The sequence below is a fragment of the Myotis nattereri genome (genome assembly GCF_964212035.1).
Source record: "Myotis nattereri genome assembly, chromosome: 6".
Lineage (NCBI taxonomy): Eukaryota > Metazoa > Chordata > Mammalia > Chiroptera > Vespertilionidae > Myotis > Myotis nattereri.
Window position 1 is genome coordinate 37268313 of NC_138081.1, and position 16972 is coordinate 37285284.

Here is a 16972-nt window from a genome sequence, read left to right on the forward strand (position 1 = left end):
GAGATTCCTGTAAAGTCTCTAGAATTCTTCAGCTTATTCAGCAAGTTGTTTTTTTCTTAAAACACATTTATTATTTTATAGATTCTATGGATCAGGAGTCCAGTTATAACTTAGCTGGTCCTTATCAAGGATGCAGAGAGTTTGCAGAACTCAGCTTGGGCTCTGGTTTATTGTCTGTTGCTCTGGAGGCCACCCTCAGGGCCCAGAGGTCCTCAGTTCCTTCCTGCATGGGTCTTCCAACATGGCCACTTGCTTCTTCACTGCAAGCAAAGGAGAGAGTCTTCTCACAAGATGAAGGTCACAGTCCTGTGCTTCTGCAACCTTTATTGAAACAGAAGCCAAGGAATTCACAAGCAAGTTAGTTGGGGGTGCCATCTCATGCTCTTGTGGTAGTGTCAGGGTGGGAATTTCTTAGTTATTTTAGGTTGTTTATTGGATAATTGTTATCAAATGTCAATGTCAGTTAATAAAAGTGAACACATAGGTTTTTAAAAAAAATAAGAGTAAAATAATTTGTAAATAAAAAATAAATTGCAAATTGAAAAAAGAACAAATGTTCAGGAAGGAACTGCACAGACCAATACTATAAGCCTAAAGTCATTGAATAAAGAGACAAAGGCATGACTTTTGATTACAGAAATTAACAAAAAGAGGCTCTGTTTGCTAATGATGAGAGAGCATGACATTCAATGTTAAATGTCATAATCTTTGTTTCTTTTTCCTGTTTTGGTTTCAATTGGTACAGCATGTCATCTGTAGGAAGTACAAATGCATTTGACTAAAATTAGGACTCTGCAAAATGTTCTCTCTTGAATATAAATTTAAAAACAGCCAACATTTAGAAAAGAGAAAGAAGGTCTTCAGGCAGAACTTACCTGCATTAGAATTTCCTACACAATTTCTTGGAATAAAATGCTAATTTTTAAATTAGTTATGATTATTGCAAAACCAGTGAGTCTCTCTGAAGAAGAAAGTGGCAGGGTTGGCATGGCCAGCCAGGGCATCTGATTCCAGATCCCAAGCATGTGATGCTGCCTCCAAATAATGTGAAGGGCTGTTTCCATGAATAGAAGAAAAATGAATATGAAAGTATTTTTAAAATGATGACGCACTACACAAAAGTTAGAGCACAAGATGACGACAGTTGTGGGCTCTATTAAATTTGAGGTGACTGTGGAAATGGTCAGAGTCCTATAAGGACATACAATCAAGGGGGAGTAATCTGGTCTGAGATCAGACATTCAAATTGAGACCTGAAAGATCAGTATTGAGTAGCCAGGTAAAATGTGTGCATATATGCGTGTGTGTGTGTGTGTGTGTGTGTGTGTGTGTGTGTGTGTGGTTTCTGACAAAGCAAACCACTTCAGTTGCAAGTCACTGCTGTTAGGGGTAGTAGTAAATACAGAGGCAAAGTGCCTCTAAACTAGGAATATTTTTATTTACCCATGTAATGATTTAGTTCATCCAAGATACTAATACATAGTCTCTCTTTGTACTCAAACACTATTGGTTGTTTTACATATTAGAGGTGAACAAGCTCAATGACTCTGGGTGCATGAATCTTGTTGCCTTTTTATTTCTAAAACAAGTACCCAAGCCATTCTGTACACCCTATAATCATCAAGGGTTTCGGGCACAAATCCCCCAGTGAAATGAACTAGATAATGCTTGAGTCTCAAAAAGGAAAAATGGATTTAGCCCATTCCACGGAAAGCTAGCTGAATGGTTTTGTTTGACCCCTTTTCCTGGATCTATACTTCTCCAGCTGTGGTACTTATATTCCCCAGGAAAGTGTAATTCTATTCAGGACACACAAAAGTTTAGAAAAATAAGTTCTAAGTTTTCATTCATTTAAAATGTTATGTTAACTTCATTCAGAAATCCTATGAGCACAGAAGGAGAATCAGTAGAATTCAACTAGTTCATATTGATCAATCTCACCTTTATTTGTAAATGTCCAGGTAAATAATTTTATGTTCAATGAGCAATTAGAAGATTTACTATTTTGTTAGTGGGGAACCTACTTATAGCTTTAGCCCAGCAGTCAACTTGTTTACAATCGTTTACCATTGTCAACCCATCTACCATTGCATTAATAAAAGATCACCCTTAAAGTATCAGAACTCCATGAAAGGGCTTCCCCATGAGAGCAGACAATAGCTATGAGTGTGAGTTCAGAGAGGAGTAAACAGCCACGTTACTGAAAAACAAGCTTGTTACTCAATAAATCATTTTTTTTTTACTTTGTATTAAATGAACATATTTTTTTTTCTACAAATTGATGCAATGTCCAGCCACAATTTTCCTCATTGGCATGTTTAAAGCATGCTTAAGGCTGGGAGTTTCCTGATGAGATAGATATAAATAAAAATTCTGAGTACTTTCTGCATGTGATTTAGGGATGTTGTTCACTGATAGTTTAAAGATGTAGTTTTTATAAATTTATGGTTTCAATTGGGACTGTGGCTCAGTAGCTAAAAACAGGAAGTTTGTACTAACTTTGAAATCAGTAAAATATGCAGCTTAGTAAAAGATCAACTGAATCATGGAGGTCTGTGGCAGGCATAGCATGCTATGATGGTGAACTTCCCAGAGTGAACTTGAGGATTGGCAACTCCAACCATAACTGATGAATTGGTAGCAAGCAGCAAAAATCAATGTAAAGGTATAAAGTATATGTGAATTTTTATTTGATTGTTTATTTTGTGTTATAGAGATGCAAGCATATCTTAATTTTTGTTCCTTCCTTGAGGAAACATGAATGATCATACATAAAACCATCATTCTTTCAATTATTCCTAAATAACCAGCCATGCAAATTTGAAACTCAGCAAAATTTTTTTTAAAAGAGTAGTAGTAAGTAGTAAGAAATAACATTAAAAGTAAAATTGAATAAGAAAATAAGAAGATTTGAACCTTCTTTTGAAGTTATTTTAATACAGAATTACCTTGGATGGTGAGATCAAGAAAGAATAAAAAAATTGCTGGGCTGGTGTTGTTCAGTGGTTGAGTGTTGACCCATGAACCAGGAGGTCATGGATCAATTCCCAGACTGCACATGTCCAGGTTGTGGGCTCCATCCCCAGTAGGGGATGTGAAGGAGGTAGCTGATCAATGATTCTCATCATTGATGTTTCTATCTCTCTCTTTCTCTCCCTTCCTCTCTGAAATCAACAAAAATATGTTTTAAAAAGAAAGAAATAAATTGACAGGCCATGAGTTATAAATGTGAGTAACTGTAATTTGGATCAATAATATATTTAAAAGGCATGATTAATAATACTTGGAATTGTATCTTTTGAGTACAAACTTTTTATTACTTTTATTAAAAATTATAGTGCTCAACATAAAACTAAAAATAATACTGAGCAAAACTAACAAACAGCTGAGCAATAAACAGTGTAATTTTCTCTTCTTCCAATTTAACTTTCTGTGCTATATACACTAATAGAAAGATACATCTGCAAATATATAATATAATATATATGATAGATAGATATACAGGACTATAATTTTTACTTAAACAAATTTAATTACATGTATTAGAGATTAATAGATGAAAAAAAAACACCAAAAGATCTGAGCAAAATTTAATATTTGTCCTGGTAAGATTTCTCTAACGTTAAGTAAAATAATAATTAATAGATTGTTTTTTAAAATTTTTGTTAAATAAACATTTAAATGAAAGTAGAAACCACACATAGAAAAGTAAGCAACTCATAAGAGGACAGCTCAATGCATTTATACACAGGAACACATCCAGATCACTTCTTCCCAGGCAGATACATAATAAATGCCCAGTGTCTCAGAGGACCCCCTTCTGCTGCCTCATAGGAACTCTCTCTTTTTTCCAGAGGCAATATGATTTCACTTCTTAATACCATTGAACCCAAACCAGAGACTAGTTTTTCCTATTTAAGAGCTTTAACAATGAAATCATCTTATATATATTTCTGTGTTTGATTTTTGTTTAACATAATTTTTGAGAAATTAAGCCATGTTGCTGGAATAGTATTGATTTTATTGGTCTATAACATTCCATTATATGAATATACCATATTTTTAAAAACTCCAATCTTTCCTCTTACAAAAGGTGTCTGCAGTACCAATTTATACATCTGCCAGGAGTGTACAAATCGTCCATTGCCTCACATCGTCATTGGTGCTTGATGTTAATCTTTTTTATTTTAGGCCCTTTTGTAGATGTTTGGTAGAATCCTATTATTGTAGTAATTTACATTTATTTAATGATTAATGGGGCCAATATGTTTATTGGCCATTTTGATATTCTCTTTCATGAAGTTTCTTTTCATGTCCCTTCCTCATTTTTGAAATTAGTTGTCTATGTTTTATCTTATTGATTTGTAAAATGTTTTAGATATTCTTCACATGAGGCCTATCTTAGTTTGTTTGGGCTGCTATAACAAAAACATACACACTGGGAACCTTATAAACAACAGCAAGTTTTTTCTCACAGTTCTGGAAGCCGGGAAGTCCAAGATCAAGGTACTAGAGTAGTTGTATGAGGGCCATCTTCATGGTTCATAGTAGGTGACTTCTTGCTGCGTTCTCAGATAGTAGGAGAGGCAACCTTTTGGTTCCTGGGTCAACACTCCACTGCTGAGCCACACCAGCCAGGCCACTTGTGTTTTATATGATAAGTTTTTAACAGGGATTAGTAGTTTTATTGTTTATCAACAAACCAATTTTATTTATTTTTTGTTTATTCTTTTTAATGTACATTTCTCTTCTATTTCATTCATTTTGGTGCTTATTTTTAAAGAAATAATTTTCTAACTCCTGCTTTCTTTGTATTTAATTTGCTGCTTCTTTCTAAAATCCTATATAATAAAAGCCTAATATGCTAAGTATCCAGTCATCCAGTCAGCCATTCAACCAATCAAAGCATAATATGCTAATGATATGTTAAGGCTGCTCAACTGCTCACTATGACATGCACTGACCACCAAGGGGCAGATGCTTCAACCTGTAGGTTAGCTTGTTGCTGGGGTCTGGCCAACCATGACTGAGTAAGACGAGCCAGACACTCCCTGGAGCCCTCCCATAGTCCCTCCCCAGCTGGCCAACCTCCCATGTCCCTCCCTGGCCCTGATCATGCACCTGTGGGGTCCCTTGGCCTGGCTTGCACCCTTTTGCAATCTGGGACCCCTCGGGGAGATGTTGGATAGCCAGTTTCGGTCCGATCCTGCGAGGCCAGGCTGAGGTACCCCACTGGTGCAAAAATTCATGCACCAGACCTCTAGGGTTAATATAAAATTTCTTCTCTATATAAAGGTCTAATCTTTTTTAAAACGATGTAATGAGCCTTAATTTTATTATTTTATTTTTAAGTTCTAGGATTTACACATTGAATAATAATACATTAATATACTGATACTAGAGGCCCGATGCACGAAAATTTGTGCAAGAGTAGGCCTTTCTTCCTCCTGTGGCAGGTACCAACTTCCCTCTGGCACCCGGGACCCAGGCTGGCTTCTCTCCGGTTGTCTGCAGGCACCTGGGACCTGGCTGGCTTTCCTCCAGCCCCGGCTTCATCAGGAAGGATGTCTGGAATGACTTCTGGTCTAATTAGCATATTACCCTTTTATTATTATAGATATTCATATGTATATTCAATTCTTTCTTAAATTCTCCATTTTGTTTTCTATTTTCTTGAACATGGGGATTACAATTCTTCTATAGATGTTGTCTGAATAGTTTTAATACCTTCATCTTTTGTGAGCCTATTGCATTTTTTTTTCTGATTTTTTTTTTTTTTTTTTTTTAGTAATTTGGTCAAACCATCTCATGTTCCAAGCAATAGTATATTAAATGCCAAACAATGTGATGAAAAATTACAGAATTATTTAAATCTCTAGATCAGTGGTTCTCAACCTTCTGACCCTTAAATACAGTTCCTCATGTTGTGACCCAACCATAAAATTATTTTTGTTGCTTCTTCATAACTGTAATGTTGCTACTGTTATGAATCGTAATGTAAATATCCGATATGCAGGATGGTCTTAGGTGACTCCTGTGAAAGGGTTGTTCGACCGCCAAAGGGGTCATGACCCACAGGTTGAGAACCGCTGCTCTAGATGATGTTAACTCATCCAGATTCCTTTATTTTGATTCCAGAAGGCAGCTCAGGAGAGAATATAATCTTTTTTTTAAAAAATATATTTTATTGATTTTTTACAGAAAGGAAGGGAGAGAGATAGAGAGTTAGAAACATCGATGAGAGAGAAACATCGATCAGCTGCCTCCTGCACATCTCCTACTGGGGATGTGCCCGCAACCCAGGTACATGCCCTTGACTGGAATCGAACCTGGGACCTTTCAGTCCGCAGGCCGACGCTCTATCCACTGAGCCAAACCGGTTTCGGCAGAGAGAATATAATCTTAATCCAACCTGGTATTGAGCTAATTTTACGAGAAGCCTGAGTTATTAAAAGGCTTGGCTGTTTCTACTTCACCATTTCTCCCATATTGCAGTTCTTTAGTTCTCAAGTGTAATTCTGAAGGTTCTCCTCCTTGGGAAGCCATGAACTTAATTTTGCTCCTTATATTCCTAGTAAACAACATGAAACTCCTTTCAACATCTTAAATTCTCAAAGGCCTTTAGGTGAAAAGTAGCACTGAATATTGAACTCATTTCTGTACTTCCCTTCTTCCTGAGACTATTCCACCTTAAGTTCTTATTGTCTTTATGGTTCTCTAATGTTGTCAAACAAATTTTTAAAAACATTTTATAGTTTTCTAGTCATTTTCATATGGAAGTTCGATGATAGAAGCAACTCTACCTTACATAAACAAAGGCGGTGTTTTATTTAAACACAACTTTTCCTTTGTGGTATACCTTATCTTTTTTCTCTCTGAAAGACAAAAAGGAAAATTTAAAAGCAACCAGAATGATGATACAGAGTATATAAAAAGGAATGAGACTAAACAGTTTTTTATGTTTTTTCTTATTGATTGAGGTATTACATGTGTGTCCTTATCCCCCCATTGACCCCCCACCCACCACTCATGCCCTCATCCCCCAGTGTCTATGTCCATTGGTTAGGCTTATATGCATGCATATAAGTCCTTTGGTTGATCCCTTCCCCTTACCCACACCCTCTCCTCTCTTCCCCTGAGGTTTGATGGTCTGATCTATGCTTCTCTGTCTCTAGATCTGCTTTTGTTCATCAGTTTATGTTGTTCATTATATTCCACAAATGAGTGAGATCATGTGATATTTTACTATCTTTCTCTGACTGGCTTACTTCGCTTAGCATAATGCTCTCTAGGTCCATCCATGCTATTGAAAATGGTAAGAATTTTTTCTTTTTTACAGCAGCGTAGTTTTTCTTTATATAGATGTACCACAGTTGTTTTTTGTTGTTGTTGTTTGTTTGTTTGTTTTTACTCATCTGCTGATGGGCACTTAGGCTGTTTCCAAATCATAGCCATGGTAAATTGTGCTGCTATGAACATAGGGGTGCATATATCCTTTCTGATTGGTGTTTCTAGTTTCTTGGGATATATTCCTAGAAGAGACTAAAAAGTTTTTAAACAACAAAAATAGATCAAAAGACTATCCATTAGTGTTCTAGTTACTATGATTGCATAACCAATTATCATAAAACTCAATGTTTTAAAAGAACCCTTTATTGTGCTCACAGCCTGTGGGCTGGGAGTTTGAACTGAGCACAGAGCAAATGGCTTGTTTCAGCTCCAAGATGTCTGGATATTAGCTGGGATGAGACAGCCGGGGCTACTCCACAGCTGGGGTCTGGTGTCATTTAGAGGTGTCTTCACTCATGTGTGAGTTGGATGATTCTGGCTGTTAACTGTAACCCCACTTGAGACTGTGGCCAGTGCATGTGGTCTCTCTTTATGGCCTATATTTTCTCAGGTGGCCTCAGGATACTTAGGCTTCTTTGTCAGTCACTCAGAGCTCAAAAGTGACTGTCACTGAACAAGATAGGAGCTGCATCATCCTTTCTGAATTTGCACTGGAAGTCGTGCAACTTCATTTTTGCCACAACTTTGCCATGGTCATATTGTAGAAAAACTTGTAAGATGGGAGATATTTTTGTGTCAAGCTTTGGAAGGTAAAGTATGCCATAGGTAATGTTTATAAAAGACAGAAGTATAACAAATGCAACCTAACATTTTAAGACAAACTTAATTTTCAAAAGCCAATATAAAGACACTTTTATTCAAACAAAATATGAGAACTGACCATGAGCAAATCCCTGTTGTAGGATCTGCTATAAGATATAATTCAGGAAATTGAATCCAATATGAAAACATGAGTTGCAAGAAGCAATTAAGAGCAAAGAAATGTGTAAATAGTTGAGAAAACCTAAACAGCAGAGAAAGCAAAGCGAATAATCTACATATATAAAAGGCTAAGCAACCAGCCCACCAGCTGGCCAGCTGGTAGCTCTGACATTCACTGATCACCAGGGGGTAGACACTCAACGCAGGAGCTGCCGAGTGACAGCAACTTTGCAGAGTGCCCTCTCGCACTTCAGGACCCCTCCTTTGGATGTCAGACTGCCGGTTTCAGCCCATTCCCCACAGGCCAGGCTGAGGGACCCACCTGCCAGAGGGACCCCGCTTACTCCGCAGACGTCCTTTGAGCCCCAACTCCACCCCAGGTGTGGCCAGCTGGGGAGGGACCACGGGAGCTTGGTTCCATGATGTGTCGGGCCCATCTCGCCCAGTCCTGCCCTGCCAGCCACCTTCTAATTAATTTACATTCAATGTGCACGAATCCGTGCACTGGGTCTCTAGTAACTACAATAACTAATGGGAGATGGCAAAAACAATGTGAAACTAAGATTTTGGTAATAATAAGTTGGGGGAGAGTTGTTGATCAGAGTTACATGTTCTTATTATTTATTAGGAAAGAATTAATTTCACCAGTTAAAATACAAAATTAAAGTACAAAGTAAAATTTATTAGTGACATTATCTAAAAGTTAATGACATAGAAAGATACAGAAAGGATAGAAAAGGTAAACTAAGTAAATACTAGCCAAAAGAAAAAGTTTAGTTACTTTATTATTGGAAAAAGTTGATAAGATTGATGACAGGAATAATTCACCATGAAAGTAAAGCAATTCTGAATCTTTATATATTTAATGTTATAACTTTAAACTACATTAAAGAGAAATTGGCTGAAATATAAGAAAAACAAAACATTCAATTATAGAGGTAAGTTTTGCACATATTTTTGGGAGGGAAAGTAGGTAGAAAGGTTGATGGATTGAGAAATCCAAAAATAAGTAAGAACGTGAAGAATGTAGCTAGTTTGTTATAATGTTGATGTATGGGTAACAGCATGGATATTTAATAAGTGTTGAGTGAAAAATGCTAGCAGCGAAAGGCTATAAACAGTATGATTTAAAGTGCTTTTGAGAATAAAAGAGGTGCTATTAATACTTATGTTAGAACAATGAGTGTAAACTAGACTATCCTGAGCAAACACAAAATATACTATTACTGGAAAATTTAAAATACATAAAACAACACTGTAGAATAGTATGTTTCACAAATGTCTTGAAAAAGCCTAAAAGTATTCTGGGAGTGATAAGGAGAGTGGGTGAGAGAATTGGAGAAAGAAAATAAATAACAACAAAAAATATTTATATAATTTATATAATGATAGCTATTTGTTATTTGAGAATTTTTATTTTCTCTAATTGGGTACACCCCATGGCTTAACACTTAAAAATATTTATTTCCAATAGTCCAAGTAAGGTGATTCTTTTCCTTGCAACAGATGGAATGTCCTTGTTATTATGTCAACAATAACTGAAGTTATTGTAACCAATGTGCGGAGGTGGGAATGGAGTGAATTTCTTTAAGGTCTTGCTGAAGTCAGTCTAATTTTATAGAGATTTGATCTCATGAAAATGATTCAAAAGTTTGTAAAGCATTAGCACAGAGAAGAAATAAGAAGCAATCAGTCACAAAAACTTATAATTCTAACTGTATTGAAAAATTGGCTGGATATGTCTTGGATTTATCTACAAGAGTGAACAGCAATTTCTACCTTCCAACCAGCAAGATAATCTTTTAAAGGAAAACTTCTGATAACAGTTCATTCTTTCATAATTAAAAGATGTTACCACCTCACCTAATCGCCCCTTTGCAGGAATATTCTTGGATACATCTTGTTCTATTCTTCTCTTGAGTCTTATATTTTTTATTAGTTCCTGTTCTAAGGCATGTACTTGGTAATGAAGATTCAGGGCACTGCTTCTGAATCATGCAAGAAAAGTTTAGTCTCTTTCTAGGAAAGTTGTCCTTGACTCCAACCACTCTGAATAAAGCCTATTTCATCATGTGTGGTTTGCAAACATTCAATAGGCCAACAATATTTTAATTTTTTTCTAATTGCTGCTGACAAGTATGCACTTTCCAATTCTTTTGCCACAACAACATTTATGCAAATAGTGATCTTTACCACATTGCAGTCTTCTCAGTAATATTTTTAAATGTTAGCACTAAATGCTTGCAGCTTAAAAGCATTTGTGTTCTTTGACTAGGCTTTATTTTCACTAGCATGCTTATTATCCTTTTTAATCTTTTTTTTGCTCATCAACAGTGTTTTTCTTCTTTATTATTTTCAGTGTAAACAATATTTTTAGATGCATATTAGCTTTTAACATGATTATTAAATATACATATATATTTAAAAGTCATAAAATGAAATTCAATGAAAGTTAAGTATCCCACCCACCCCAACCACTAGTTGATCTATTTAATCCCAACTCATAGGCAAACTGTTTTGTCAATTTCTGATGTTTTCTTCCAGAGATGTAAGTTTATAAGTGCATATACTGTGTATGCACTTGATATGCACTTATAAATTTAAACTGACAGATTGTATAGATTATATATTATTATAAAATATAGATATTTTAAATAATAAATCTCAATGAGTATTCCATATCAGTCCAAATAGAGTTGCCTTGCACTTTTTAAGTTCTGCATAGCTTTGTCTCGACCTATCTGCATAGCTCTATATCCATGGGCATTTGAGTTGTTTTTAATATTTTGTCATTATAAATAATGCTGCAGTAAATATCTTTGTTCATAAATCTTTGCAAAATCATTGAAACAAAGTTGCAAAATAAATTCCTAAATACAGAATTTTAGGATAGAAGAACCGGTATATTTGTGATAGATTAAATAGGTAGGTAAATGATTGATAGAAATTGCCAAATGTACTCTACAGTGATTGATGACATTGCTTTTTTAAAGAAAAATATTTTTCTTTAGGAACCAAAAAGCTAAATATTAACAATATACTATGCTCAAGAATATGAATATACCTCAATGCAAAATTGAACTACCTTATACTTTTAAAGTTACTATGTAATTATAACCAAGATGGTTTAATTTCAGAATTCTACTTTGGGTGAATTGAGGAGAAGGCAAAAAGTTCCTTGTGGTATTTTGTTTTTTGGGGTTTTTTTTTTAGGGCTTTCTGGTAGGATAGTTTAAAAATCAAATCAAAATAAAGTGTGTAACCAATGCAAGTTTGGTTTGGTTTAAAAGAACCTAATTTATATAGATGAGGGAGAAAAGGAGTTTGTGGCTAGACTTTCCATAGTAGTTTGCTTATATTTAGTTAGGACTTGCAAGACATGCAGAACAGCACTGCAGTCTGACTCATACAGTCATTTGAACTTTAAATCTAACTTAAAGGATATGTTTATTTTATGCACTAATAGTGGAAACGAGGGAGTGAGAGACACATTCTATCTTGTGTTTGGAAATTGGGTATTTTCCAGCTTTACGCCTCATCTGCTTTCCTTGTCTGACTTTCCAGAAAAATAAATGCTCATCTATTTCCTCAATCTTTTCTTAATACCCCAATGTCTTAGAGCATATTTAAATGTTTATTGGAATATTTAAGGAGTGGAAACACTCCTTGATGAATGTTTTTATGTATTAAATAAGTATCATAAACTCTGACTGCCTACAGCACAATAGGGTAATTAACTCCTCTTTTTAAAAGGAAGAATTCCTTAGGAAATGTTTCAGAATTCTAAGACTTCTGTAAAAATTCACAGTGATTTTCCATTTCATAACAATGTCTTTCTAAGTACTTTCAAAACATTTTTTTTTTCCTTTTAGCTTCTCCCAGGACTTTGGCTCTTCCAATGTATTTTCATCATTTTCCAATTTTCAGTAGACCCCAAAATACCACAAAATTCTTGGTGCATATCTTCAGAAAACAACAAATTCCCAGATGTATATGAGGAAGTTAAATTAAAATTCCAGAAAGGCAAAATCAGACCATAGGACCAAGTCAGAATAACTAATCATTTGTTTCTTATGCCATGAAAGAGCCAAAATTACACACACACACACACACACACACACACACTGTTTTTAATTAACTACTTTTTTTTCTTTTTGTCAAACAACTGGTGAATTAAACATTGCACATAATTAATCAAATCTCCCTTTTGATCAGCTTAGATTGTTATCCTAAGTCTCACATCTACTATACACTCAATTTTCAAAGTTCTAACACGTGTAAACATATAAATATAGCATATGCAATGTATGTCTATGATAGATAAAAACTTTCTATCTTTTGTAGCACATTATACATTTTTTTCTTTATACCAGTAGTGGAAGTAGGAGAAAATAGAAATTCAATCCCTCATTTGACTGATGGTGACATATGAGGTATCCTGCCCAAAGTCTAACATTTGTCACCAGTACCTTACATATGCAGCCTCTGTAGAATGGGTCAGTAGCACTGAATTTATAAAACGGAGTCAGTAATACTGGTGTGATATAGAGCTAAGTTCTTTCTTTACAAAAACTTTAAAATTTTTTGGCTTTATTATTGGCATGTGTACATTTTTGTAGAACAATTTGTTGAAGAGACTGTATTTTCCTCCATTGAACTGTGTTACTCCTTTATTAAAAATCAATTGACTGTGTCTGTATAGACTATTTCTGTACTTTTAATTCTTTTCTGTTGATCTATGTCTAATCCTATGACAAAATCACATTTTTAAAATATATTTTTTAATCCTCACCCAAGGATATTTTTCCATTTATTTTTTAGAGAAAGTAGAAGAAAGAGGGAAAGACAGAGAGAAATATCAATGTGAGAGAAACATATCAATTGGTTGCCTCTTGCACACGGCCTGACCAGGTCCTGGGCCAGGGAGGAGCCTGCAACTGAGGTAAGTGCCCTTGACCAGAAGCAAACCTTGGACCCTTTGGTCCGCAGGCCAACACTCTATGCACTGAGCCAAACTGGCTAGGGCAATATCACTTTCTTTTGATTATTATAGCTTTATAATAAGTCTTAAAGTCAGTAATTTAAGTCTTCGAAATTTTTTCTGCTTTGCCAAAATTGTTTCAGCTATTCTAGGTCCTTTACATTTCCATATAAACTCTTAGAATCAGCTTGTAAATTTCAACAACATACTCTGGAATATTTATAAAGACTTGATGAGTCTACAAGTAATTTTGGGCAAACTTGACTTTTTATAATTTTGAGTCTTCCAATCCGTAAGCATCAAATATTTCTTGATTTATTTAGATCTTCTTTAATTTCTCAGCAATATTTTGTCATATTCAAGGTATAGCTTTTCCATGTGTTTTATTAAATTTATAGTTATTTCATATTTTATGCAATTATAATCTTTCTAAACATCAATTTTTCATTACTAGTATATAGAAATAGTGTTCATTTTTTTACATTGAATTATTTTTTACTGTGGCCTTGATAAGCATAATTATTTATTCTAACTGCATAGATGGACCCTCATTGGCATTTGTGCAGAGCCAGTTCGGGCCACACAAAGTAAGAACAACAATAAAATCAAAGTGATAGTCCTGCTTTCATGGCTTCTATCAGTTTCTCTAGTCACTGTTAACATTTTTGACATCCAGAAAAGTTTGAGCTGCCTCCTCTCTTGATTAGACATGGAGGTCTTGGGATTCACCTTGTGTGCTCCTCCCAGGTCTCCTCTACACATGACCAAGCCCCACTGGGCCTCCGATGTGACTGAACTGTGCTCTTTTTAATATAACTCTCAACTTACAGGGTAAAGAAAAATGAACCAGACACAGTGACAGACACTAAAGCAGTAAAGTAAGTGCTTTTATATTTTTAAAAAAAGTACTACATGTCTATATATTCAGAATACAAATGCTGGGATGTAACTGATGTTTGGAAGGAAAGGGCATCTTTAAATAATAACAGATAACAAGCTGTAATATTTTTGCTCATCACCATTAGAAAAAAAGTATTTATATAGATATATATATGTATGTAAATTCTTCAATAAAATCTAAGTAATGGAAAATTTGGACATCAAATATCTGAAAGTGGTATGAAAGCTATTATGTATGGGAAAAAGCGAGAGTGTTTTACATGTGTATGTTTACATTTCAAACCCCGAAGATTTAAAGTTTGTTTCACTCTCCCCCACCAACCATTCAGTAAAACCGAGGGGTAATAACCATGTATTTGGGTTTTCCTTATAGCTGAACAATACACCCAACTGGATGTGGGTTAATTTCATCATCCCATGGGCTGAGCACCGTCGCACATTCCCAGGCTCCCCTGGAGTTCAGAGTCCCCGGCTACATAAACAGGGGGCTCAGCCAGAGTGGCAATTGTGGCCTTGTATCCTCAGAGGGACAGTGTTTAGCAAAACTCTATAATTTTAGCTTTCAAAGACCCAAGCCCCCAATTTGGTAATCTTTCCTAGCTTTTTACTGAAATTTCTTCACGAAAGGAGGGAAGTAAAGAGAAGAGCGTTTCCCACTTCACTGTCAAGTTTCCCAGCCTGTCATTAGTGTGATCCATGACTCTCTGAAGACTTCACAGAGGCCAGCCACATGAGGCTACTGGTGGAATGCTACTGGTGAATTCACTGTTTACTGTTTCTGAGGAAAAAAAAAACTTTTTTAACTTGCAAATGTTTTGCATTGTTGGGCCCATTTTTCAGGATCTCCTTTATAATCATATTTTTTAGTGATTTGAGTGTTTCTAGACAGAGCTCTGTCCTGTCTCCCTTATTTCCTTTGGGATGAGGTTATTGAGTGATTGCAACATTCTACTGTCTCACTCGCTTGTTATTTATAACTGGAATTGGATAAGCCTGATTCATATTAAGTGCTCAATAGATGTTGGATGAACTGAATTGCATTAGGACCTAGAAGCAAATATTACCAGAGAGGGTTTTAGCCCTGTATGACCTTGGTAAAGATTCTTTGTCACTTTGGGACATTTTTTTTTTAAATCTTATGAGTGAAACAAACATTCTCTATCATTCTGCTCATTTCTAAAATTAAATTTTATTTTGTGTTGGTAAAATGCAAAACTTAGTTTAAAATATGTAGACTTTATTTACATGGATATAAACAATGCGATGCATTTTAAATGGTGACTGTTAGTTTTTATGCTGTATAAATAAAATCTATGATTTTGTTTGGTTTTTTCCCTACATGGTGCAAAAATTAGTAGTTAAAAATGAAGATTCTATTACAACCGTTTGTTTAGTCTACATTACTCAACTCACCAGTTATATGTTTTGCTATGTTTAAAAATTGACTAGTGTTGAGGTCACATATGTGAAACATTCAAAGTTGCTAAAATGAAAAGATAAAGCTCAAGTATTTGCCCCTCTTAAGGAGGCACAACTTGCTGAGTATCTTTATCTGAATGTGTCTAAGCAATTATAATAATCAAAAGATATTTAAGACCACTCCTTCTATTCTCTTTGTGAAGTTGTTTTCTTGGTTAAAAGGCATTTCCCCATAAAATTATGTTTTCAAATTTGTCTACTGCAGTGTTTTCCAGAGCATGTTCTATGTGGGAAAATAGATATTTTTTTAAAAAATTAAAGAAGTCTGTAGCAAAATAAGTTTGAGAAATACTGAAGTAAATATCGAGCAAATTTTGGCAGGACTGCTCAGAGACTTTCAAAGACTAATGTACATTATGAATAACCAATGTAGGGAAAAGGGCAAGTGGAGATTGCCAGATGTACTTGATCCTGAACCTCTTTTGAGAGAGAAACACACCCTGTGGAAAAAATGCCATTTAGAGGATTTTTTTGATCTACAGAATTTTAAGTGGTTAGGAAATCATCTCACTATTTAAAAATACATTGTTTTTTCCTTCCATAGCATACATATTGTGTAAAATACATAGTGTAATGTCTAATGGGCTTCTTAGCATTAGTGAAGATTAAAATATAATTTTCCTTTTTGATAGAAATGAAATTTTCTTTTTTTAAGAAATATATTTTATTGATTCTCCACAGAGAGGAAGGGAGAGGGATAGAGAGCTAGAAACATCCTTGAGAGAGAAACATCGATCAGCTGCCTCCTGCACACCCCCTACTGGGGATGTGCCCCCAACCAAGGCACATTCCCTTGACCGGAATCGAACCTGGGACCTTTCAGTCCACAGGCCGACACTCTATCCACTGAGCCAAACCGGCTAAGGCAGAAATGAAATTTTCAAGTAAACTTAAAATCTTTAATATTTTGAGGTTATATGAATATATAAAACTTCTCTTCCTTTATGATCTCTTACAATCATGTCATAAAGTTTGTTCCAGCAGTTAGATCTATGATTCTGGCACTTAAATTATTTCTGTTTAATAAATGTTGATTTAAAACCAGTTCTAAGGCTCCTTTAAAAGTTTTCTTTGACTATCGTCTTGACATGTTTCTGTATGTGCGTCTTTGCACATCTGGACACCACATATTTCACTGTACAGTATTCAAATGTTTGATTCAAGCGTAAGCTAAATTGAAAGATTTATAAGTTACTTCCTTCATGAACAAGTTCTTCCAAGAAATTGTCTTGATGTTTTGAAAATGTATTTTACAGCCTCTTTAAGAGCCTTTCCAAAATTTGATTTATTTAATGTCTGACACCCAAGTCAACGCAGGACTGAGAGATGATCATTGGGTCA